We start from the raw sequence: 24,694 nt of genomic DNA on the forward strand, positions 1-24,694 counted from the left end.
TGATTTTTTTTAAACATGAACATTTTTTATACACTGAATTTTTTGTAATATACACCGAACAACTTTCACATACATAATGAACATTTTCTAAGATAAGTTGAACATTTATTGACATATGGTGAACATTTTTTAATATACAATGAACATTTTTTTTAATACACAATGAACTTTCTGTATAATACGCAAAAAGGAGAAGAAAAAAGAAAAGGTAAACGGAAAAAACCGAAGGAAAGAACTATAAGAAAAATCACAGAAAATAAAAAAAACATATTGTGGATAAAGAACAAAACATGAAGAAAACAAACAAAGAAAAGAGAAAGAAAAAACAAAAATAAATAAATAAATAAATAAATAAAAGAAAATCCGGTTTGGAAGAAGGTTCCTAGATCCCTCAGCAAATAAAACAACATCGAAGTCATGGGCTGGCCCATGTGGACGCGACAGATGATGGCTCACTTCAGCAAAAGCGCATCTGTTTGCCTCTAATGTGCACCCAATACCAATAGGTATTGTCGTTGGCAAAAGGACCCAACGTCTTCTCTACTATCTCTATCTCTACTAACTTAAAAATCTCTATCTCTATACTTCTCCATATCTCTATATCAATACATACTAATATATTCCCTCCGTTTCTAAATATATATTTTTATAAAGATTTCACTATGTAGACTACATATGAAGCAAAATGAATGAATCTATACTCTAAAATGCATCTACATACATCTGTATATGATCCATAATGCAATCTTTATAGAAACTTATATTTAGGAACGAAGGGAGTACGAAGGAAGATTCATATGTAAGTCCATCGACCTGGCAGCACGCGATCGAGCAGCCACCCGTTTACACATTGGCCTCGCTCATCTTCAGGTGCGGTTATGTCCCATCTGTTCCGAGGAACAAGCCTACCTCGCCTACATAGCACCGCTGGTGGACCGACCAAGTAGGACGTGCATGTCATGTTGACGACAATCAAATTTAATTTTTTCCTTTTTAATTTCTTTATATTTTAAATGCATATACCACATAAAATTAAATTTATGTAATAACTTTAAAACCACAAATTTGAAAAAAAGTGTTAACATGATATAAAAAATTAGGTAGTGCAGTTTTTTTAAAATTAGAGCTTTCAAAAAGGTGCGTAGGCTCATCTGCACCCGGTGAACAATAAAATAAGAAAAGAGCAGAAAAATAAAAAAAATCCTTTTCTTCCTCCAAGATGCTCAAGGGCATGATGTTCGTGGGTGTTTCGACATTCGAGGTGCCCATAGCAAAAAAAATACAAATTCACGCCCCAAAATTTTGCAGAGACATCCCGCACAGAAGCGGAAGAGGTTCATGGGTGACGTCTACCCACTAGAAAATCATTTTCCATGGAAGTTTCGATGGGAGCCCAAGAATTCGTGAGATACTACTACTAGTCATCGCTGTAAAATGGCTGGACCTGGATGAACTAGGTACGAGACACTGTCAGAACTGCCCAAGAAGTCCATGGATCCCGTGGAAAGATGAAAGGGAGATCATTTTCTTGCTCCGCCCGCACGACACGGTGCGGAAGATACTACTCAAGGAAGCAGTACTACTCACTGGAAGGCTCCAGTTGCTACTTGACACACACGCCCGTGTAGTTTTCTGCCCGGCGTCTCCACGCCGCGAGAAGAAAAATCGTAACAATGGCGAGTTTTTATGGGCTGCGCGTGTGCTTCTTCAAGGCAAACACTGCAACCGTGGCAAAGGAACCATGCAGTCTATGCTAGCCCTTGGTCTGCTCCTGCTGCTGAGCATCCACGCAGAGATGGCCTTGGCGGCGGAAGACGGCCAGTTCGCCTACCAAGGCTTCGCGACGGCGAACCTTACGCTGGATGGCCTCGCCGGTGTCACGCCCAACGGCCTCCTGCTGCTCACCAACACGGAGACCCTGGGAAAGGGCCATGCCTTCCACCCTGCTCCACTCCGCTTCCTCCAAACTTTCACGAGCAGCACCGCCATGGCGCGGTCCTTCTCCACGTCCTTCGTGTTCGCCATTACTTCCAACTACGATGGGCTGACCAGCTATGGGCTTGCGTGTTGGAAATATGAGCAATTTACCAAATAATTTTATTAACAGAAATACTAGATAAAACATGATTAATATAATAGAGATAAAACAAGTCATGCATTCTCACAGAGAGAAGGTAAGTAGTTTCTGCATATATGAACTGTAGCCTACCATATCTGTAGCAGACAGTAGAACTAGTTGCATATATGAAGTAGAACCTAACATATTTAGGGCAAATACTAGTACGAGAAACTGCGGCAGGATATCTAACAGAAAGAACACATACGGGACAGCAGCAGCAGTAACACCGCACTTGGGGTCCGTGTCCTCGCCAGCCATGTCGTCGAGGAGGTTGTCCACGTCGGGGAAGAAGTCGTCGTCGGGGAAGTAGTCGTCGGAGTCCGGGGCGTCCGTGACGAAGGAGTCAGTCAGTAGTCACGCAGAGCGCTCCCCAAAAACCTTATCACCCTTCTCCCGTACAGGACTCAAAGAGGTGCGGTTTCGGAGGCCTACTGTCCCGACCTGCGGTGCACGCCGCAAGCCGGGATGAGGAAGACAGCAGCAGCTCAGAGATTGGAACCGGTGGCGAGAGGAAGGAGAAGTTCTGGTGCATCTCTCTAAGAGGAGCGACCTCCCTTTTATAGGCGCAAGAGAAGGAGGCGAGAGGCTGCGCCGGGACCTGAAGGGAACGCGGGAGATGAAACGAACAGACAGCAGCCGAAGGGTGCAGCGTTCGTATTCAATGTCCACTACAGCAAAAACTTTCCAGCTCCCGAATGACCTTTCGTATACCCGCAGTGCGTGGCAAAAATTTAGACATCGGCTCGGCTCATTCCCGCAACCCGCGGCGCGGCGCGGCGCGTCGTGACGAGACGTGGCGAGGCGGACGGCGGAGGGGGATCGCGCGTGGATGTCCCTCTTGTTCTCATGCTCATACAAGTGGGGAAAAAACCTCCCTTATAAGGAGGTCCAACTCCCACAAAACTAGCAATGTGGGACTAAACTTTAGTAGTATCCCTTACTTTGCACAAATGAGCTAAGTAGGCCTCTAGGATTTATTAGGAATTTCTGAAATAGTTATTGGGTTGCCCCCAATATAGACTAAATTCCAGCAATCCCTCACCAGATCCCAGAGGCACACAGAAATTTGCCTTTGGTTCCAAAACACTGTTTTATATACCGGTACTGCAGTGGAGACTGTTAAATTGAACTTCCACCTAGAACTCTATGCTACACTAGTAAGCAACTTGAACAGTGGACTGGGCCTTGAACTGCAAGTTTTCTGCGAATCTAGCTTCACATAAAGCCTTGACCGATACGTGGCTACCGTGGGTCTTCCCCGCGGGCGGAGTTTATGCGTCATACTCCGAGACCTTTCATGAGTTTTCTAGAGAGAACCCTACTCTCATAGATTGCGACGTTTAACAATCAGACTCATATAGGTGCGTTCTTCAAAAGATGTTCTGCAGGACAACATCTCTGCTTCAAAGAGTCACTTAGAACACATTAAGATATACATCAACCTGCCATGCAGATTAGGAGAGTATTACATCTTTATGGAGTGGTATTTTAACAGTAAGGGTACTCTCCTCCCAGTTGACCAACAGCTTGTCTTCCACATCTAATTCACGGGATCTCCGATCACAAAGAATAGGTTACCACTGTGAACAACTCATATTGTGGGTCTCATACCCATCTCCCTCGATGCATTATCTATCACATTACGTGATAGACCCTTAGTAAAAGGATCTGCCAGATTTTTAGACATTTGGATATAATCCAATGCAATAACTCTAGAGTTTCTCATTTTTTTGACAGACTTTAACCTTCTCTAAATGTGTCTTGATGACTTCATGTTATCCTTTGAGCTGCTCACTTTCGTGATCACAGTTTGATTGTCGCAGTTCATAAGAATACCTGATACATGTTTCTCAACAACCGGCAAGTCATTCAAGAGCCGGCGAAGCCAATCTGCTTCGACCGTAGCTGTATCTAGTGCTGTGAGTTCTGCTTCCATTGTTGACCTCGTTAAGATGGTCTGCTTGCAAGACTTCCAAGAAACAGCGCCACCTCCATGAGTGAATACATAACCGCTCATGGCCTTTATCTCATCAGCATCTGAGATCCAGTTTGAGTCACTATACCCTTCAAGCACCTTTGGGTGCCCGGTGTAGTGAATTCCATAATTTGCAGTGCCTTTCAAATAACGCAAAACTCTCTCTAGAGCTTTCCAATGCACGTCTCCTGGTTTTGAGACAAACCGACTCAGTTTGCTAACAGCAAAAGAGATGTCAGATCTTGTAGCACTGGCTAAGTACATAAGCGAGCCAATAATCTGAGAATACTTCAATTGGTCTCTAGCAATTCTTCGATTCTTTCAAAGCAACACACTAGCATCATATGGTGTTGGAGAGGGCTTGCAGTCACTGTAGCCAAAGCGACTCAAGATCTTTTTCACATAGTGAGATTGAAGCAATGTAATCCCACCATCATCGTCTCTCAACAACTTGATGTTCAGAATGAAATCAGCCACTCCTAAATCCTTCATCTCAAAACAACAAGATAGGAAATTTTTGACCTCCTTTATAACATTCAGATTTGTTCCGAAAATCAATATGTCATCAACATACAAGCAAAGGATAACTCCCTCGCCCCCACCATGGCGATAGTACACACATTTGTCAGCTTCGTTTACAACAAAGCCTACAGCTATTAAAGTTCTTTCAAACTTCTCATGCCACTGTTTGGGTGCTTGCTTGAGTCCATACAAAGACTTCAGCAATTTGCACGCTTTTCCTTCCTGACCATCTAGTACAAACCCATCTGGTTGTTCCATATAACTTTCCTCGTCCAACTCTCCATTTAGGAAAGCGGTCTTAACATCCATTTGATGAACGAGAAGACCATGTGAGGTAGCTAGTGAAAGTAGAACTCGAATAGTGGTCAGTCGAGCCACAGGTGAGTAAGTATCAAAGAAGTCTTCACCTTCCTTTTGGGTATAACCCTTAGCCACGAGCCGAGTCTTGTACTTTTCAATAGTACCATCAGGCCTAAGCTTCTTCTTGAATACCCATTTGCATCCTATAGGTTTGCACCCATAAGGACGATCAGTTATCTCCCAAGTTTCATTCGCTAAGATGGAATCCATCTCGCTACAAACCGCTTCCTTCTAGTAGTCAGCATCTTCAGATGCATAAGCCTCTGAAATAGAACTGGGAGTGTCATCTATGAGATACACAAGGAAATCATCACCAAAGGACTTTGCAGTCCTCTGTCTCTTGCTCCTAGTAGGAACTTCATTGTTCTCCTCCACAGGACTTTCAAAGTGTTCCATCGAAATGGCAGGTTCGGTAATTGTAACTGGTTCCTCATTCGATGAACTAGGCATCTCCTGATTAGATGAGGTAGCCATATCCTTCATGGGACAGATATCTTCAAAGAAAGTCGCATCATTCGACTCCATGATCGTACCGACATGTATGTCAGGTACCTCAGATTTTACAACCAAGAATCTATAGCCAATGCTATGAAATGCATATCCCAGGAAAACACAATCCACAGTCTTTGGTCCAAGCTTCCGCTTCTTTGGAATTGGAACATTGACTTTCGCCAAACAACCCCATGTTCGTAGATAAGAGAGTTTTAACCTTTTCTTCTCCCATTCCTCGAATGGAGTTATCTCTTTGTTCTTTGTGGGAACTCGGTTTAGGACATGACATGCAGTCAATATCGCCTCCCCCCACCATGCCTTGGAGAGACCCGAAGTGTCTAACATGGCGTTAACCAAATCTGTTAGAGTACGGTTCTTTCTTTCGGCCACCCCATTTGACTGAGGTGAATAGGGAGGTGTCCTCTCATGGATTATACCATGTTCCGCACAAAAAGCATCAAATTCATTGGAAAAATACTCTCCACCATGGTCGGACCTAAGCCTCTTGATTTTTTTGATCAAGTTGGTTTTCCACTTCAGCTTTATAGATCTTGAAAAAGTTCAAAGCCTCATCCTTAGATTTTAGAAGATACACACGGCAGTATCTAGTGGAGTCGTCAATTAACGTCATGAAATATTTCATTCCACCTTTTGTCAAAACACCATTCATTTCACATAGATCTGAATGTATGAGCTCTAGTGGTGCAAGATTTCTCGTTTCCGCAGTCGTGTGAGACTTACGAGGTTGCTTAGCTTGCACACAAACTTGACACTTAGATCCCTTGACAGTGGTGAAACTAGGAATTAAGTTCAACTTCGCTAGTCGCGACATGCAACCAAAATTAACATGACAGAGACGTGAATGCCACACATTGGATTCACTATTGTTGCAAATATGATTAACAACTTTATTGCAAACGTCTGATAAGGATAAACGAAATAGACCTCCTGACTCATAGCCTTTACCAACAAAGGTTCCATATTTGGATATTACAAATTTATTCGACTCAAAGACAAGCTTGTAGCCATCTCTACATAGAAGAGATCCGCTAACAAGATTTTTATTGACGGAGGGGACATAATGCACGTTCTTCATCCGCACGATCTTTCCCGAAGTAAACTTCAGATCGACCGTGCCAACACCACGAACAGAAGCACTTGAACCATTGCCCATCAGCACGGTTAAAGTCCCTGCGGTCTGATAAGACGAAAACATGGAAATATCACCGCATACATGCACATTAGCACCCGTGTCAATCAACCAATCAGGAGAATGACATACTGAAAGAATAGTGGGAAATATACCATACCCATCATCCTTCATGTCAGTGTCTCCAATCACAACATTAGCGGTCTTGCCGCCTTTCCCAGGGTGATGCTTGTCATAGCGATTATGGCAACTAGGAGCCCAATGATCAGGATCCGCACACACATGACAGACACCTTTCTTCTTGTCATTCTTCTTCTTGAAGTTCGTGTGTTGCACAACCTTGTTCTTCCCATCAAACTTTCCCTTGTTTTTGAACTTGTGGGGCTGGAAGTTCTTCTTCTGTACCAGATTGGCACTAGATCCTCCCTCAATACCTCGAGCACGCGTGTCCTTTGCTCTCGCCTTTTCTTCCACATCAAGAGTGCCAATGAGATCCGGGACGGAAAACTCTTGTCTCTTATGTTTTAGTAAGGTAGCAAAGTTTCTCCACGAAGGAGGAAGCTTAGTGATGATACCTCTGGCAACAAACTTGTCCGGTAACATACAACTGAAGTGATCAAGTTCTCTCGCAAATGACTGTAACTCATGAGCTTGCTCAACCACGGAGCACTCTTCAATCATCATGTAGTCATAGAACCAGCATCCGAGACCCCAAACTTGGCCTCGAGTGCATCCCACATATCTTTTCCATTATCAATTGACGCATAAGCATCAACTATGTTCTCACCAAGAACACTCAAGAGAGCAGCCTTAAACAGAGTATCCATTTTCTGAAAAGCTTGTGCCTGTTGAGCATCAAGCTCTCCTTCAGGTTTGCCAAGAGTGGCGTCATAGCAACTCATGGTCTAAAACCATAAGACAGCTCTCACGCGCCACCTCTTATAGTGGATACCCTCAAACATAGGAGGTCTCATGGAAGCAGCAAAACCACTTAGTGTAAATTTGAAAGTGCGTTATATCGACTAGAGGGGGGGTGAATAGGCGATTTTTATGAAATTCTTCACTGAGGAATTTGCTGGTGAGGAAATTCCTTAGCGAAGAACTACTAGCGGCGGAATAAGTACTCAAAAGTAAACACAACAGAATACAAGCATAGTCATCATGATGAAATAAAGACAGGCACAGAGTACAGGAAGCGTAATCACAGGATAACACAGGATGAAGACAAACAGACTGAAGAAATTGAACTGAGGAAATTGAGAAAGTCTTCAGTCAAAGTCTTCAAACACAAATATGAACAAACATACAGCACAGTTATGAGGAAATGAAAGAGTTGAGGAAATAGAACCAGTAAGCTCGGTGAAGACAATGATTTGGTAGACCAGTTCCAACTGCTGTCTCAGTTGTACGTCTGGTTAGAGCGGATGAGTATTTAAACTCGAGGACACACAGTCCCGGACACCCAGTCAAGGACACTTAGTCCAAGACACCCAGTCCTCAGCGTATTCTCCTTCAACTAAGGTCACACAGACCTCGTCCAATCACTCGTGGTAAGTCTTCAGGCGACTTCCAAACCTTCACAAACTTGGTCACTCGGCGATCCACAATTCCTCTTGGATGCTCTAGACCATGACGCCTAACCGTCTGGAAGAAGCACAGTCTTCAAAGATAACAAGCGTCGGATCCACTCAGGATCAATCTCTTCAGTGATGCTCAATCACTTGGGGTTTGTAGGTGTTTGGGTTTTGGGTTTTTTTGGTTTTTCCTCACTTGATGATTTTCGCTCAAAGTCCTCGAAGGATGGGTTGCTCTCAAATGACAAGTGTCAGTTTCTCTCGGAGCAGCCAACCAGCTAGTGGTTGTAGGGGGCAGCTATTTATAGCCTAGGGGGCATCCCGACATGATAAGACATAAATGCCCTTCAATGATATGACCGTTAGGTGGATAGATATTTTGGGACAGCTGGCGCATAGCACAGCAACGGTCGGAATTTTGAGTAGTAAAATCCTCAGGGCTATCATGTTCCTCACTGTGTAGGCAATCCGCACTGGCGAATTCCTAACTCCTCAGTCAGGACAAATTCCTCAGAGACCAGAAGAACTTCGTCTCTGTCACTGAAGAAATTGACTGAACTGTATGAGATTTTCAATGGCTTCACTCGAAGGGATTGGTAGGTGTAGGATTTTGAGTTGAGCATCACACGGAAATTTTTCCTTAGTATTTCCTCGACCCCCTTTAACAGTACGGTGTTTCCTATGACTCAAGAAAGAGAAAAACAAAACTATGAACACGAAAGTCTTCAAGCTTCATATTTCTCGCATGAATATCAAGTCTTCACGGACACACCAATTTCTTCACTTTCAAAGTCTTCATGAAAGTCTTCAGAAATACCAAAATCTTCAGTCGAAGATATTCATTTTTAGGGGTCGACTTTTCCTGTAAATACCAAACTCCTCATAGACTTATAGACATGTGTACACTCACACACGCATTAGTCCCTTAACCTATAAGTCTTCAATACACCAAAATCACTAAGGGGCACTAGATGCACTTACAATCTCCCCCTTTTTGGTGATTGATGACAATATAGGTTAAGTTTTCAACGGGGATAAACATATGAAGTGTAAATACTGATATTGAGGAATTTGATTGCAAGATATAGAAGAACTCCCCCTAAAGATGTGCATAGTGAGGCATTTGCTTTTGAAGCAATGCACACTTGAAGAGTTGAATCATGGAGATCTCCCCCTATATCTTGTAATTCATATACGCATTTAACATATAATATGAAGAATTTGAAATGCATGATGAAATATGGTGCCTGGTGAAATTCAGCATGCGTGCAATAATATTTAACGAGGAATAAGCATGCAGAATAGTGCATCAAGAGTATCAGAGCATAGTGCATCAAAAGTATCAGAGCACCATCGGGTTTAAGATTACAACTCGATCCAATAAAGTTTCAGAAGAACGAGAGTTGTAACTTAGCAGATAAAAAACGCCCATATAGTAGACCCGCTTGAAGACTAACTCATATTTCTCCCCCTTTGTCATTGAATGACCAAAAGGATCGAAAATGAGGACTAACGCCCCTGAAGATAATCATGTTGATGAAGGAGCGCCAGCGTTGTTGGGGTCGTTGGTTGATGTAGGGCCTGCCGCAGTGTCGTCCAAATCTTCATGTTCATCAGTGTCGCGCGATGAAGAATATGAGCTGGCCACCAGAGAAGGAACCTTGACCTTCTTGAATTTCTTCAGTGGAGGTGCAGACCGGTCAAAATCTTCATTAAGACCCATGTTCTTCAGATCTTCTTCACCATACAGATGTGATAGGATTGCCCAGGTGCGATCAAAGACTTGATGGAGGTAGTAGTGGTTTTTCTTCACTGCATTGTGTGTGGCAGTCATGTTGTGAAGAAGTGAACCAAACTGACTCTTAACCCATTTGTGATTTTGATCCACCTTCTGGTGAAGACTAAGCAGAAGTTCACGGTCAGTCATCATGCGCGGAGCAGTGGCTTGAGGAGTGGACTTAGGTGCATTGGCAGAGTCATGTGTGGCAGAGTCATCATTGGTGGAATAAGATGCAGCTTTGCGAAACTGACCATCCAATGGATGAATGCCTTCATCAATTACAGCTGGTGCCTTGCCCTTTCCATCAACTGAGGAATATGTCTGCTTGAGGACTTCAATTGGGGGCAGGTAGCTGAGATGGTTCTGGAAATCAGCTTTGTAGTTGAGTGAAGACCTTGTCCTGAGGAATCTCATGATCCAAGGTGCATAAGGCTTCAGCTCAAATGGAGACAGTGCAACATTGGCCATAGTCCTCATAAAGAAATCGTGATAATTGACAGGAATGCCATGAACGATGTTGAATACCAGATTCTTCATGATGCCAACAATTTCCTCATCAGATGAGTCGTGGCCTTTGATAGGACTGATTGTCCTCGTAAGAATACGATAGACAGTTCTGGGCACGTACAACAATTCATTCACGAGGAATTTGGTTCTTGGTGCTTGACCTGGCTTCAAAGGTTTCATCAGCACCTGCATGTAATGATGTGTGAGCTCAGGTTCACTGTAGATGCAGCGAGCTTCTTCAAGGGGATGACTGAGTGGTAGAGCATGAAGGAATTCAGAGGCTGGTGCAGTGTAGTGAGTGTTTTCAGACATCCAGTCTAGCACCCATGAATTCACATCTTCAGCATCTCCGGTGATGTGCAGTGTTGCATAGAATTGAAGAATCAGTTCTTCATTCCAATCGCAGATGTCAGAGCAAAAGTTGAGCAGCCCAGCGTTGTGAAGAACACTGAGAACTGGTGCAAAGCACGGCAGAGATTCCATATCCACATGAGGAATATGCTCATGGTAGAAAATCTTCTCCTTGTTGAACAACACTGAGGAATAGAAATTGGCTTGACTAGCAGTCCAGAAACGCCTCTTCCTAATGCGAGCAGAGTCATATGGGTTGTAATCTTCGAAGAATACATGCTCGCCGAAGAAATCATCCGCCTTGAACTTTTGCTTGCGTGAGAATGGATCCTTTGGCTTCGGCAGAGGAGTGTCAGTGAGTTGCATCACGACCTCAGGAATCTCAATCGCAGGTTCTTCAGGCTGAGGAATTTCTGGTTCCTCCTCAGTGACAGTCTGCGTAGTTGGTTGTTCAGCAGCAGCAGTTTCCTCAACGCTAGTGGCTGGAATTTCCTCATGGATAGATGCAGTGGGATGAGTTTCTTTAGAGCCCATGTGAATAGTTTGTGTGGGGGACTGAGGAATTTGATGTAGAGGGGTGAACATTGGAGAGTTTGGATGCTGACTTTCCCAGAATTCATCACTGATTACGGGTGTGGAGCAGCCAATGTCCACATCATCATCTTCCATTTCTTCAACGCCAGCCTCTTCAGCTGTGAACTGAGGCACAGGCGAGGAGATGATAGGTGTTGAAGGGATCGCATCCACTTCAATTTCTTCATCCAATGGTTCAGACGAAGCAGCAGAATGAGTTTCTTCATCAGATCCACTGGGGATCACATATTCTTCATCAAAAGGAACAAGGTCCTTTGATGGCTTGGTTGAGATGGGAACAGCATCAATCGGATGTGCAAAAGAACTTGTCATAGACTTCATTTTCTTCGGAGCTGAAGAATCTGAAGCAGCTGATGCTTTCCTTTTCTTCACTGCAGCACGCTCTGCAGCCTTGGTCTTATTCACATCCGATATAGATGGAAGGATTGGAGTTGAAGTTGGTGCAGGAGCAGCTGAGGAATCTGGTTGATTTTCTTTAGGCACAACTGATGCAGTTTCCCTGAGTTCTTCAGTTTCTTCAGGCACACCACTAGTGGGTGCCCTGGTAATTTCTTCAGCGGCTGGAATGCAGTCATCAGCCCTGGAACTCACATTATCTTCAGCAGCCTGATTGTCATCAGTGGTGCTGTCATTTTCTTAAGTAGGCTGAGCAGATGCTTCAGCCTGAGGAATTTCCTGTTGCGTTGGGGCTGCAACATTGGAAGTGAAGTTATCCGCAAGTTTCACAAAACGAACCTTGGCTCCAAGCCAATCAGCGCGATATGCTTCAAAGTCAGCACTGAGTTTCTTAATCTCAGTCTGAGTAGTGACAAGTTCTTCAGTTGTCATAGAGACAATGTTTTTCTTCATATAGCGCTCTTTCTTGTACTGCGCTTTCTTGATCTGCCTGGCCTTCTCAAATTTCCATTTTTCTTCTTGAATGAAGTGGGTCAGCATGTGACTCTGGCCAGGAGTCAGCTTGAAGTCAGGCAAGGGAGTGTTGGGGTCCTTGTGCCAATCATCAATGTAGTCGAGGATCAGCTTGGGATCCAAAAGCAGTGGCACCTCTAATCCTTTGGCTCTAGCGGCCCTGACTTGCCTGTCTCTGATGATTTCTGCAAGTTCATCATCATCAGCTTCGTCTTCATCAAACGGCACTTGGAAAGCGACTTGCTTCTTTTGAGGACTTGGGCGTGGACCTCGTCCAGCAGTGGCCTTTGTCTTCAGCAGTGAGGGGCCAACTGAGGAACTTGGGGCAGCTGAGGAACTAGCTGAGACACCTGAGGCAATGGAGATGCCGGCAGTCCTTTGGCATGAAGCGAGATGCACAGGTGCTGAGGATTTGGTCGGAACAGCTGAAGGCTTTGGCGGAGGAGCTGAGGACTTTGGAGGAATAGGAGCAGCATGAGGAATTAGCCGTGAGGGCTTTGATGATTCTGGCCGTGAGGGCATTGCTGAGGAAGCACTTGGCTTGCGCGCAGGCTTCTTTGACATAGCCTTCTTTGGCTTGACAGCAAGGACCTCAGCAGAGGCAGCAGCAGCAGAGTCTTCATTAAATTTCCTCACTGCTTCTCTGGCTTGCTTAGCCAGCTAGGCTTGGCGCTTGGCCCATTCATCAGGATAGTCCTCACCGCGCTTGAGGCTGGTGGGATCTGCTATTTGGCCAGGTGCCAATGGAGCTCTTGGGCATGGAGGATTGAGTGCGAATTTTTTCATGTACTTAGGAGTGACATATCTGTACTCCCTCCATTCTCTTGCCCATCTCCTCTCTATCTTCTGAATGCGCACTTTGCGCTCATTCTTGGTTTCCTCAGTAGGTGTGCAGTACCCAGCATATATGTCATTAGGGATTTCAAACGCTGTATTTACCGCAGGCCTCTTTCCTCCCTTCTGTGGCCTTTTACCATCAACCATTTTCTTCAATTGAGGAATTTGAACAATCGAATTCTCTGAAGAAGTATGCAACTTTTCTTCGAGGAACGCTGCAAATGAGTTAAGTTGATGAGAACCTAGTGATTCAGCAGCTGACATGTGTACCTGTGAACAGAGTATAGTTGCGAGGAATTTGGAGAGGTCATATGCGTTCTCAGAAGGTTTTTCAAAATGAACAAGTTTGAGGATTTTGACCAGATGAGTCTTGAAGATTTTCACTAAGTGTTCTTTGTCTTAGGTTCCAGAGTTGTATAGATCGAAGATCCACACAATTGAGGAATCTTGAAGAAAAATGATGCTTAGAGAAACGAATCAAGAACAGATGACTTTGTGAGGTGTTCAGTGTGTGAAGATATGAAGAAAAATACTTTTGAAGATTTTGTAGATAATCTTTCGAATCAACGAGGGCAGTAAAAGTAACTTTTATTTACCCTGGATGAAGAACACGACGAACTGGAGTGAGGAGATGTGAAGTTCGTTTGTGCAGATCTTCCACGCCCTAACTTGGCGGAGGAAGACGGCTACGGCGGCGGCGGAGTGAAGATGTGCACGGTCGGCGCGAGTACGTCGGCGACGAGGTCGAGGCAGTGAAGCTCTTCCTCACCGGCGGCGATGAAGTAGCGGCGGCGCTAGGGTTTGAGAAGCTCGAGCTAGAGAGAGAGGTCGAGCGGAGTAAAAGAAGTGAGGAAGGGAAGGAGGGGTATTTATAGCCACGGTGAAAAACTGCTCGCCCGAAGAAATTGGACGAACGTGCCCCTGACACTTCTCATTCACATGACATGTGTCACCCACGTAGTGAGAGGTGGAGATCGTGTTAGATCGTGGGTGAGTGGGTAAGTGTATCGAGGGATGCGGAACGGTTTGAGAGGCAAAACCGAAAATTTCGATAAGATAGGTTTTAAAGTTTCGTTCGCAATTTCTTCAGCTGACAAGGACATAATGAAGATTTTGAACGAGTTTCAAATAGAACGCACATGAAGAATTTGTGAACAGATTGGGTTGAGTATAGCATAGAGGGGAAGGGTCCGATCACATTCACTTAGCAGAAAACCAACTTGAAGAAATAGCAATAAGTGAATGGTGTAGAGGACATAAACTCATATATATATATAGCCAATGAAGAAAAACGACGGAACCAGTGAAGACTATGCAAAGTTGAAGAATATGAATAATTTGAGGAATTTTAACTTTTGGTGGTGGCGTGACCCACCATATAAGAATGATGATTTCAGACACCGCGTACAATTATTGTAGGGTTCTGAGAATCAAATTCTTTGTTAATTTCTTCACTCTAAGAGTGTTATTCTTCATTGATTGAAGAAAAACGTTTCTTCATGTGTTGCACATCAAAGTCATCAATTTTGCATAAATGTTAGGATGAGTGTCCTTTTCAAAGAACATTCGAAGACCCTAAGATATTTAGCTCACACCACAACTTGCTAAATCTCTTCTCATCCAAGGGCTTTCTGAAGATATCAGCTAGCTGTTCTTCAGTCTTCACATGCTCAATAGAAATGTCGCCCTTCAACACATGATCACGAAGAAAATGATGACGAATCTGAATGTGCTTTGTCTTCGAGTGCTGAACTGGGTTGTGAGCAATCTTGATGGCACTCTCATTGTCATAGAAGAGAGGCACATTCTTCATGTTGACGCCGTAGTCCTTGAGAGTTTGCTTCATCCATAGCAATTGGGCACAGCAAGAACCAGCGGCAATGTACTCAGCTTCAGCAGTAGATAGTGATACGCAGTTCTGTTTCTTCGAGGACTAACAGACCAAAGATCGTCCGAGGAAATAACATGTACCAGATGTTGACTTGCGATCCACACGATCACCAGCATAGTCAGAGTCAGAATATCCAACAAGATCAAAAGCCGAGCCCTTGGGGTACCATAATCCAAGTGTTGGTGTGTGAGCTAGATATCGAAGAATATGCTTCACAGCCTTATGGTGTGATTCCTTCGGTGCAGCTTGAAATCGGGCACACATGCAAACACTAAGCATTATATCTGGCCTAGATGCACATAAGTATAATAAGGAACCTATCATGGAGCGGTATACCTTATGATCGAAGTCAATACCATTTTCATCAGTGCACAAATGGCCATTTGTGGGCATAGGAATTTTGACGCCTTTGCAATCTTGCATGCCGAATTTCCTCAGTACATCCTTGAGGTATTTCTCCTGAGATATGAATATGCCATTATGTTGTTGACGAATTTGGAGACCTAAGAAGAATTTCAACTCTCCCATCCTAGACATTTGATATTCTTCACTTATCATATAGGCAAATTCATCACTATAACGTTGGTCAGTACAACCAAAGATAATATCATCAACATATACTTGGCACACAAACAATTCACCATCATAAGATTTAGTGAAAAGAGTAGGGTCGAGTGAACCGGGTTTGAAGCCTTTCTTCATGAAGAGTTCCTTCAAGGTATCATACCAAGCCCGTGGGGCCTGCTTGAGGCCATAGAGGGCCTTGTTGAGTCTGAAGACTTTGTCAAGATTCTTTGGATCTTCAAAACCTGGGGGTTGAGCAACATATACTTCTTCCTCAAGCTTACCATTGAGGAATGCACTTTTCACATCCATTTGATATAGATTGATATCATGATGGCTAGCATAAGCAAGTAATATGCGAATAGCCTCAAGTCTAGCAACAGGTGCAAAAGTTTCATCAAAATCAATTCCTTCAACCTGTGTGTAGCCTTGAGCTACAAGCCGTGCCTTATTCCTCACCACAAGGCCATTTTCATCTTGCTTGTTGCGGTAGATCCACTTTGTGCCGATGATATTGTGCTTGCGAGGATCTGTACGTTTGACCAGTTCCCAGACATTGTTAAGCTCGAACTGATGTAATTCCTCTTGCATGGCCTGAATCCACTCAGGCTCCGGAAATGCTTCATCTACCATAGTGGGCTCTGTAATAGAGACAAAAGCATACTGCCCACAAAAGTTAGACAAATGTGAAGCTTTTGAGCGTGTGAGAGGACCTGGCGCTTTGATGTCATTGATGATCTTTTCAACTTGCACTTCTTTTGCAATGCGAGGATGAGCTGGTTGTCATTGAAGAATTTGATCAGCGTTTTCTTCAGCACCATTTTCTTCAGCATTTTCTTCAGGTGCATTAGCTCGACGTTCTTCATGTTCTGGAATGAATTCTTCAGCAGATTCTTCAGTAGGAATGACATCCTCAGTAGCCTTGAACTTGATAGTTTCCTCAGGTGCTAGTTCATCTATCACAGTAGGTAGGTGCTCTCTTTGCGAGCCATTAGTTTCATCGAACCACACATCTACAGTTTCAACAACTTTGTGAAGAACGTTGTTGAAGACTCTGTAGGTGTGCGAGTCCTTTCCGTAACCAAGCATAAAACCTTCATGTGCTTTCGGTGCAAATTTTGAGTTGTGATGAGGATCTCTAATCCAACATTTAGCACCGAAGACTTTGAAATAACTTACATTGGGTTTCTTATCAGTGAGGAGTTCATAGGCAGTCTTTTTGAAGAATTTGTGAAGATATACTCTATTGATGATGTGGCACGCAGTATCAATTGCCTCAGTCCAGAAATGACGAGGCGTTTTGTATTCATCAAGCATAGTGCGAGCCATCTCAGCAAGAGTCCTGTTCTTGCGCTCAACGACGTCGTTCTGCTGAGGAGTGTAAGGAGCAGATAACTCATGAGTGATACCAAGTTCATCAAGATAGTCATCGAGACCAGAATTCTTGAACTCAGTGCCATTGTCACTTCTGATGTGCTTGATCTTCACACCAAAGTTGGTTGAAGCCCTCGAGGAAAATCGTTTGAAGACTTCCTGCACTTCATGTTTGTAAGTAAAAAGGTGTACCCATGTGTAACGAGAATAATCATCAACAATAACGAAGCCATATTGAGATGCTTCATTTGAGATAGAAGAATAATGATTAGGACCAAAGAGATCCATGTGAAGCAATTCAAATGGGCGAGTGGTGGTCATGATAGTCTTCGCTGGATGCTTGGCCTTGGTCATCTTCCCAGCTTCACAGGCTCCGCATAGGTGATCCTTGAGGAATTTGACATTCTCGATGCCAATGACATGCTTCTTCTTTGCAATCATGTGCAAATTCCTCATGCCTGCATGACCAAGTCATTGATGCCAGAGCCAGCCTTCTGAAGCTTTTGCAAGTAAGCACACGGCTGGTTGTGGTCCTGTAGAGAAATCAACAATATACAGGTCTCTTCTCCTAAAGCCTTCGAAGACTTTGGAATTGTCAGCTTCCATAACCACAACACAACGGTACTTGCCAAAGACAACAACCATATCAAGATCACAAAGCATTGAGACAGACATAAGGTTGTATCCTAAGGACTCAACAAGCATGACTTTGTCCATGTGTCGATCCTTTGTAATCGCAACCTTACCTAGACCCAATACCTGACTTTAGCCTTTGTCAGCAAAGATAATATGCTTCAGATGCGACGGAGATAATGGAGCATCCATCAATAGATTCTTGTCACCAGTCATGTGGTTTGTACATCCACTATCGAGGACCCACTCAATGGCTTTGAGTTGATCATCCTGCAGATGAATTAGTGCATCTTACAAACTCATATACTTCATCAGTGAAGAATATGACATCAATTCATTAGATCCATTTCATCAAGTAAAAGAACTAATAACGCAATGTGAGGACGTGAGAAATGAAAGTTCATTTCTTCATGGTTAGCCTGCGTCCTTTCAGGCATGCTCAGGTCTCCAGCAAATTCTTCAGACGATTACGTGCATCTAGATACCTGACCCTGCAGAAGAGATTAGTTCTTTTTCTTCACCACCCACATCTGAAGGGGTGGCAAAGAGTTCATCATTCTGCGAGCTCCATACGATAAGGATGGCATAGAAGCCAATCCATTTCGTTTCACATAAGATGGGTTAGAGTAAGCATATGAGTAAGTAGAGAAATTCTTTGAGGACTTATGGACATAATGATTTGAAGAATAATGCACATATCCATAATCCTTAGATCTTCCCTGCGAAACAGACGGGTTAGCATGATTATGTTTATATGAGGACTTTGATCCATATGAGGAATTTGGTCCGTATGAGGAATTTGATCTGGGGTTCCTATTCTTCACAGATGGCGTCATGATGACATTCACCTGAAGATTTTCAAGGCATCTTTTGGGAACCCAGATTTTCTTCATAGGGGAGCCGTTCCTGCAGTTAGTGCCAATATATCTAGCAAATACTTCACCATTCTGATTTTTGAATAGCTTATAGTTGGAGTCAATTGACTCATCATCAGAATGAGAAGATTCACATGCAAATCCAGATAAGTTAGATGGATCAACTGGAGGTCCCTTTGCAGCAACCCATGTAGTTTTGGGGTACTGCTCAGGCTTCCAATATGTACCATCAGCATTGAGTTTCCTCTCAAAGGTGATACCCTCTTTCCTAGGGTTCCTATTGAGGATCTACTTTTTAAGCACATCACAAAGAGCCTGATGCCCTTTGAGGCTTTTGTACATGCCTGTCGTGTACAATTCCTTCAGCCCTGCATCGTCAGTGATACTAGCAATGTCCTCAGATGAGGAATTAGTGATAGCAGAGGCATGTGAAGAATTTGAACCATTAGTAGCATTTGAACATTCAGGTGAAGAATTAGCAGATTCACGTTCAATGCACTTCAAGCATGGTGGAACAAATTCTTCCTGAGAAGCATTGATTTGTTGAGCAAGTAATGAATCGCGCTCCTTCTGAAGATCTTCATAACTCACTCTTAGCTTCTCAAGGTCTTGCTTTCTTTGAAGAAATTCATAAGAAAGCTTCTCATGATCCGATAAGAGAGTGTTATGTTGATCTTGAAGGGTGTCATACTTAGTATGAAGTCTCTGAAGACTCTCAGCCAAAGCTTTTGACTGATCCATTTCCTCACCCAACATATCATCGCTCTTGTTTAGCATATAGTGAGCTTTTTCCAAAGCTCTTTGTTGTTTAGTAGCAAGGGAAGCAAGTTTGACATAGCTGGGTCCAAATTCATCACCAGATTCATCATCACTGGACTCGGATAGGTAGCATTCGGTTACCTCAGCATCTTTTGCCATAAGGTATGATGCAGAAGATGATGATTCTGGTTCGAATGTCATCATTTTGAGAGATTCCTTGAAGTCCTCAAACCAAGGATGATGACAAGTTTGATGACCTTCATAGACCTCAGAGAGACGGTCCCAGATGAGCTTCGCATGATCGAGATGCATGATATTCCTGAACTGATTTTGTGATAGACTAGAGCAGATGACATCCTTCGCCGTGAGGTTGAGAAGAGTATACTTGCGAATGTCATCAGCATCCGCCATCTTGCACAGATCAGTCAGGCCAATCTCAGTGACAGTCCACAACTCGCTGTTCATCGCCATGAGGCGTTTCTTCATCATGGCCTTCCACTTGGGATACTCGTGACCGTCAAAGATGGGGCATGTCACCTTCGTCATACCTGCGGTCGACATAACTAAAACTCCAGGCGGTTAAACCAAAATCACACAGAACAAGGGAGTACCTTGCTCTGATACCAATTGAAAGTGCGTTATATCTACTAGAGGGGGGTGAATAGGCGATTTTTATGAAATTCTTCACTGAGGAATTTGCTGGTGAGGAAATTCCTTAGCGAAGAACTACTAGCATCGGAATAAGAACTCAAAAGTAAACACAACAGAATACAAGCATAGTCATCATGATGAAATGAAGACAGGCACAAAGTACAGGAAGCGTAATCACAGGATAACACAGGATGAAGACAAACATACTGAAGAAATTGAACTGAGGAAATTGAGAAAGTCTTCAGTCAAAGTCTTCAAACACAGATATGAACAAACATACAGCACAGTTATGAGGAAATGAAAGAGTTGAGGAAATAGAACCAGTAAGCTCGGTGAAGACAATGATTTGGTAGACCAGTTCCAACTGCTGTCTCAGTTGTACGTCTGGTTAGAGCGGATGAGTATATAAACTCGAGGACACACAGTCCCAGACACCCAGTCAAGGACACTTAGTCCAAGACACCCAGTCCTCAGCGTATTCTCCTTCAACTAAGGTCACACAGACCTCGTCCAATCACTCGTGGCAAGTCTTCAGGCGACTTCCAAACCTTCACAAACTTGGTCACTCGGCGATCCACAATTCCTCTTGGATGCTCTAGACCATGACGCCTAACCGTCTGGAAGAAGCATAGTCTTCAAAGATAACAAGCGTCGGATCCACTCAGGATCAATCTCTTCAGTGATGCTCAATCACTTGGGGTTTGTAGGTGTTTGGGTTTTGGGTTTTTTGGTTTTTCCTCACTTGATGATTTTCGCTCAAAGTCCTCGGAGGATGGGTTGCTCTCAAATGACAAGTGTCAGTTTCTCTCGGAGCAGCCAACCAGCTAGTGGTTGTAGGGGGTGGCTATTTATAGCCTAGGGAGCAGCCCGACATGATAAGACATAAATGCCCTTTAATGATATGACCGTTAGGTGGATAGATATTTTGGGACAGCTGGCGCATAGCACAGCAACGGTCAGAATTTTGAGTAGTAAAATCCTCAGGGCTATCATGTTCCTCACTGTGTAGGTAATCCGCACTGGCGAATTCCTAACTCCTCAGTCAGGACAAATTCCTTAGAGACCAAAAGAACTTCGTCTCTGTCACTAAAGAAATTGACTGAACTGTATGAGATTTCCAATGGCTTCACTCGAAGGGATTGGTAGGTGTAGGATTTTGAGTTGAGCATCACATGGAAATTTTTCCTTCGTATTTCCTCGACCCCCTTTAACAGTACGGTGTTTCCTATGACTCAAGAAAGAGAAAAACAAAACTATGAACACGAAAGCCTTCAAGCTTCATATTTCTCGCATGAATATCAAGTCTTCACGGACACACCAATTTTTTCACTTTCAAAGTCTTCATGAAAGTCTTCAAAAATACCAAAATCTTCAGTCGTAGATATTCATTTTTAGGGGTCGACTTTTCCTGTAAATATCAAACTCCTCATGGACTTATAGACCTGTGTACACTCACACACGCATTAGTCCCTTAACCTGTAAGTCTTCAATACACCAAAATCACTAAGGGGCACTAGATGCACTTACAAAATTGCCTATAATAAGGTTTTTGGATTGTTGGAAATATGAGCAATTTACCAAATGATTTTATTAACAGAAATACTAGATAAAGCATGACTAATATAGTAGAGATAAAACAAGTCATGCGTTCTGATAGAGAGAAGGTAAGTAGCTTCTGCATATATGAACCGTAGCCTACCATATCTATAGTAGACAGTAGAACTAGTTGCATATATGAAGTAGAACCTAACATATTTAGGGCAAGTACTAGTACGAGAAACTGTGGCAGGATATCTAGCAGAAAGAAGAACACATACGGGACAGCAGCAGCAGTAACACTGGACCTAGGGTCGCTGTCCTCGCCAGCCATGTCGTCGAGGAGGTTGGCGACGTCGGGTAAGAAGTCATCGTCCGGGAAGTAGTCGTCGGAGTCCGGGGCATCCGTGACGAAGGAGTCAGTCAGTAGTCGCGCAGAGCACTCCCCAAAAACCTTATCACCCTTCTCCCATACATGACTCAAAGAGGTGCGGTTTCGGAGGCCTACTGTCCCGACCTGTGGTGCATGCCACAAGCCGGGATGAGGAAGACAGCAGCATCTCAGAGATTGGAACCGGTGGCGAGAGGAAGGAGAAGTTCTGGTGCGTCTCTCTGAGAGGAGCGACCTCCCTTTTATAGGCGCAAGAGAAGGAGGCGAGAGGCTATGCTGGGAGCTGAAGGGAACGCGGGAGATGAAATGAACAGACAGCAGCCGAAGGGTGCAGTGTTCGTATTCAATGTCCACTACAGCAAAAACTTTCCAGCTCCCGAGTGACCTTTCGTATACCCGTAGTGCGTGGCAAAAATTTAGACATCGGCTCGGCTCATTCCCGCAACCCGCGGCACGTCGTGACGAGGCGTGGCGAGGCGGGCGGCGAAGGAGGAGCGCGCGTGGATGTCCCTCTTGTTCTCATGCTCATACAAGTAGGGAAAGAACCTCCCTTATAAGGAGGTCCAACTCCCACTAAACTAGCAATGTGGGACTAAACTTTAGTAGTATCCCTTGCTTTGCACAAATGGGCCAAGTGGGCCTCTAGGATTTATTAGGAATTTCTGAAATAGTTATTGGGCTGCCCCCAATATAGACTAAATTCCAGCATTGCGTTCGTGGTCGCTCCAACCTCGAACCACTCAGCAGCGAGCGGCGAGCAGTACTTGGGCCTCCTCAACACAATAAACGGCACGGCGAGCGACCCCATCTTGGCGGTCGAGCTCGACACCATCATGAATGTCGAGCTCCATGACAGCGACAGCAATCACCTCGGCATCGACGTCAACAGCCTCATCTCACGGCAGGCCAGCCCGTCTGGGTACTACAACAACGAGAACGGGGCCTTTCAAGAGCTGAGGCTCAAATAGCCGCCGACCGATGCAGGTCATGGTTTTCACTTTTACTATGATTTCATTAGTTCAATTGTTCAATGATTATGGTAGTAGACATAAATTCAAATTATTTTGTTGACCTTTTCTAAATACTTGGTTGGATCTCAATCAAATTCAAGTGAAAATTTTGGTCCTTTGTCCAAAATGAAAATTGAAACCAGTGATTTCGGCTATGGCTGAACTATTTCTAAAAATGAAATTCAAAACCATGTGCAGGTGTGGGTAGACTACGACGCCCAGTCTAGCCGACTCAACGTGACATTAGCACCCGTCCAAGTAGCAAAGCCCAGGAATCCTTTACTCTCTGAAGTCATTGATCTCTCCACTGTCATGGCGGACACGATGTACATTGGTTTTTCGACTTCCAGAGGTTATGGCCTAGGCACGCGCCACTATGTCCTTGGATGGAGCTTCAGCATGGACGGGGCTACCCCGCTGCTAGACATCTCCAAGCTGCCCACCCTGCCATGCATGGTTCCCAAGTCTCGCTCCAAGATGTTGGATGTCGTGTTGCCACTGGTCGCGGCTTTGCTTGTCGTTGCAGTGCTAGCCATGGTCTTCTTCTTCTCCTTGTGGCGTCGGCGCCAATTCGCGGAGGTGCAAGAAGATTGGGAGGACAAGTTTAGCCCACATGGTTTTGCATACAAGGATATATTTTATGCCACTGAGGGGTTTTCAAGTAGGAATTTACTTGGTGTAGGAGGATTTGGAAGAGTGTACAAAGGAGTGCTTTCTGCCTCCAATCTAGAGGTTGCGGTGAATAGAGTGTCACATGATTCGAAACAAGGACTAAGAGAGTTCATTGCTGAGGTGGTGAGCATTGGTCGTCTCCGCCGCCGGAATCTTGCACAGTTACTAGGCTATTGCCGTCGAAAGGGTGAACTTCTCTTGGTTTATGACTACATGGAAAATGGTAGTCTTGATAAATACTTGTACAATGGAAACAAGCCAACTCTACAATGGTCTGAGAGGTATTGAATCATCAAAGGTGTTGCATCAGGTTTGTTGTATCTTCATGAGGAATGGGATCAAACCGTCATCCATAGAGATATAAAGGCTAGCAACGTGCTCTTGGACAGTCAGTTGAATGGGTGTCTAGGTGATTTTGATCTAGGAAGGTTATATGACCATGGCACGGTTGCTAAAACAACACATGTGGTGGGCACCATGGGATACCTTGCACCCGAACTTATACGCACCGGGAAGGCAACACCCTTAACCGATGTGTTCGCATTGGGCGTTTTTCTCCTAGAGGTCGCATGTGGGCGCAGGCCAATTAGCATCAGTAAGGATGTCACACAAATAGTGTTGGTCAACTGGGTGCTTGAACGTCACCGCAATGGCTCAATTCTCAACGCGGTAGATCCACGGCTCATGGGGAATTTCAACATAGAGGAAGTCACTCTCGTGCTCAAATTAGGTTTATTATGCTCCTACCCATCATCCAGTGCAAGGCCTAGCATGCGGAAGATCGTGCAATACCTGGACCATGGCCAATCAGTTCCCGACCTGTCTCCAACCTACACGAGTTACAACACTTTAGCAATGATGTAGAATGAAGGGTTCGATTCGTACATAATACCGTCCAATTCGTCGAGTAGCACTATGTGTGGTCAGTCTTTAGTGACAATTCTGCATGAGGGGAGGTGAAGGCTTGTAATTGACACCTCTTTTTTTGTTTCTTGTCTCATTGTTCCTGTAAGTTCTTGTAATCCACTTCTGATGTGAGCTTTCCTTTGAATATCTTGTGAACCAGGTATGTTGGGCGAGCTCTTTTACTAATGTACGAAACTAAGTTTTCATAGTGATATTTCTATCTTGTACATCAGTTTCAGTGGTCATTAGTGATATAACCTCA

The 24,694-nt window shown here is 44.1% G+C and overlaps 1 pseudogene; it reads left to right on the forward strand.

Annotated features, from left to right (window-relative positions):
• Positions 1-1,741: 1,741 nt before the first annotated feature.
• LOC125541074 lies at positions 1,742-24,486 on the forward strand (annotated as a pseudogene).
• The last annotated feature ends 208 nt before the right edge of the window (positions 24,487-24,694 follow it).

Source organism: Triticum urartu, chromosome 2, assembly GCF_003073215.2.
Source record: "Triticum urartu cultivar G1812 chromosome 2, Tu2.1, whole genome shotgun sequence".
Lineage (NCBI taxonomy): Eukaryota > Viridiplantae > Streptophyta > Magnoliopsida > Poales > Poaceae > Triticum > Triticum urartu.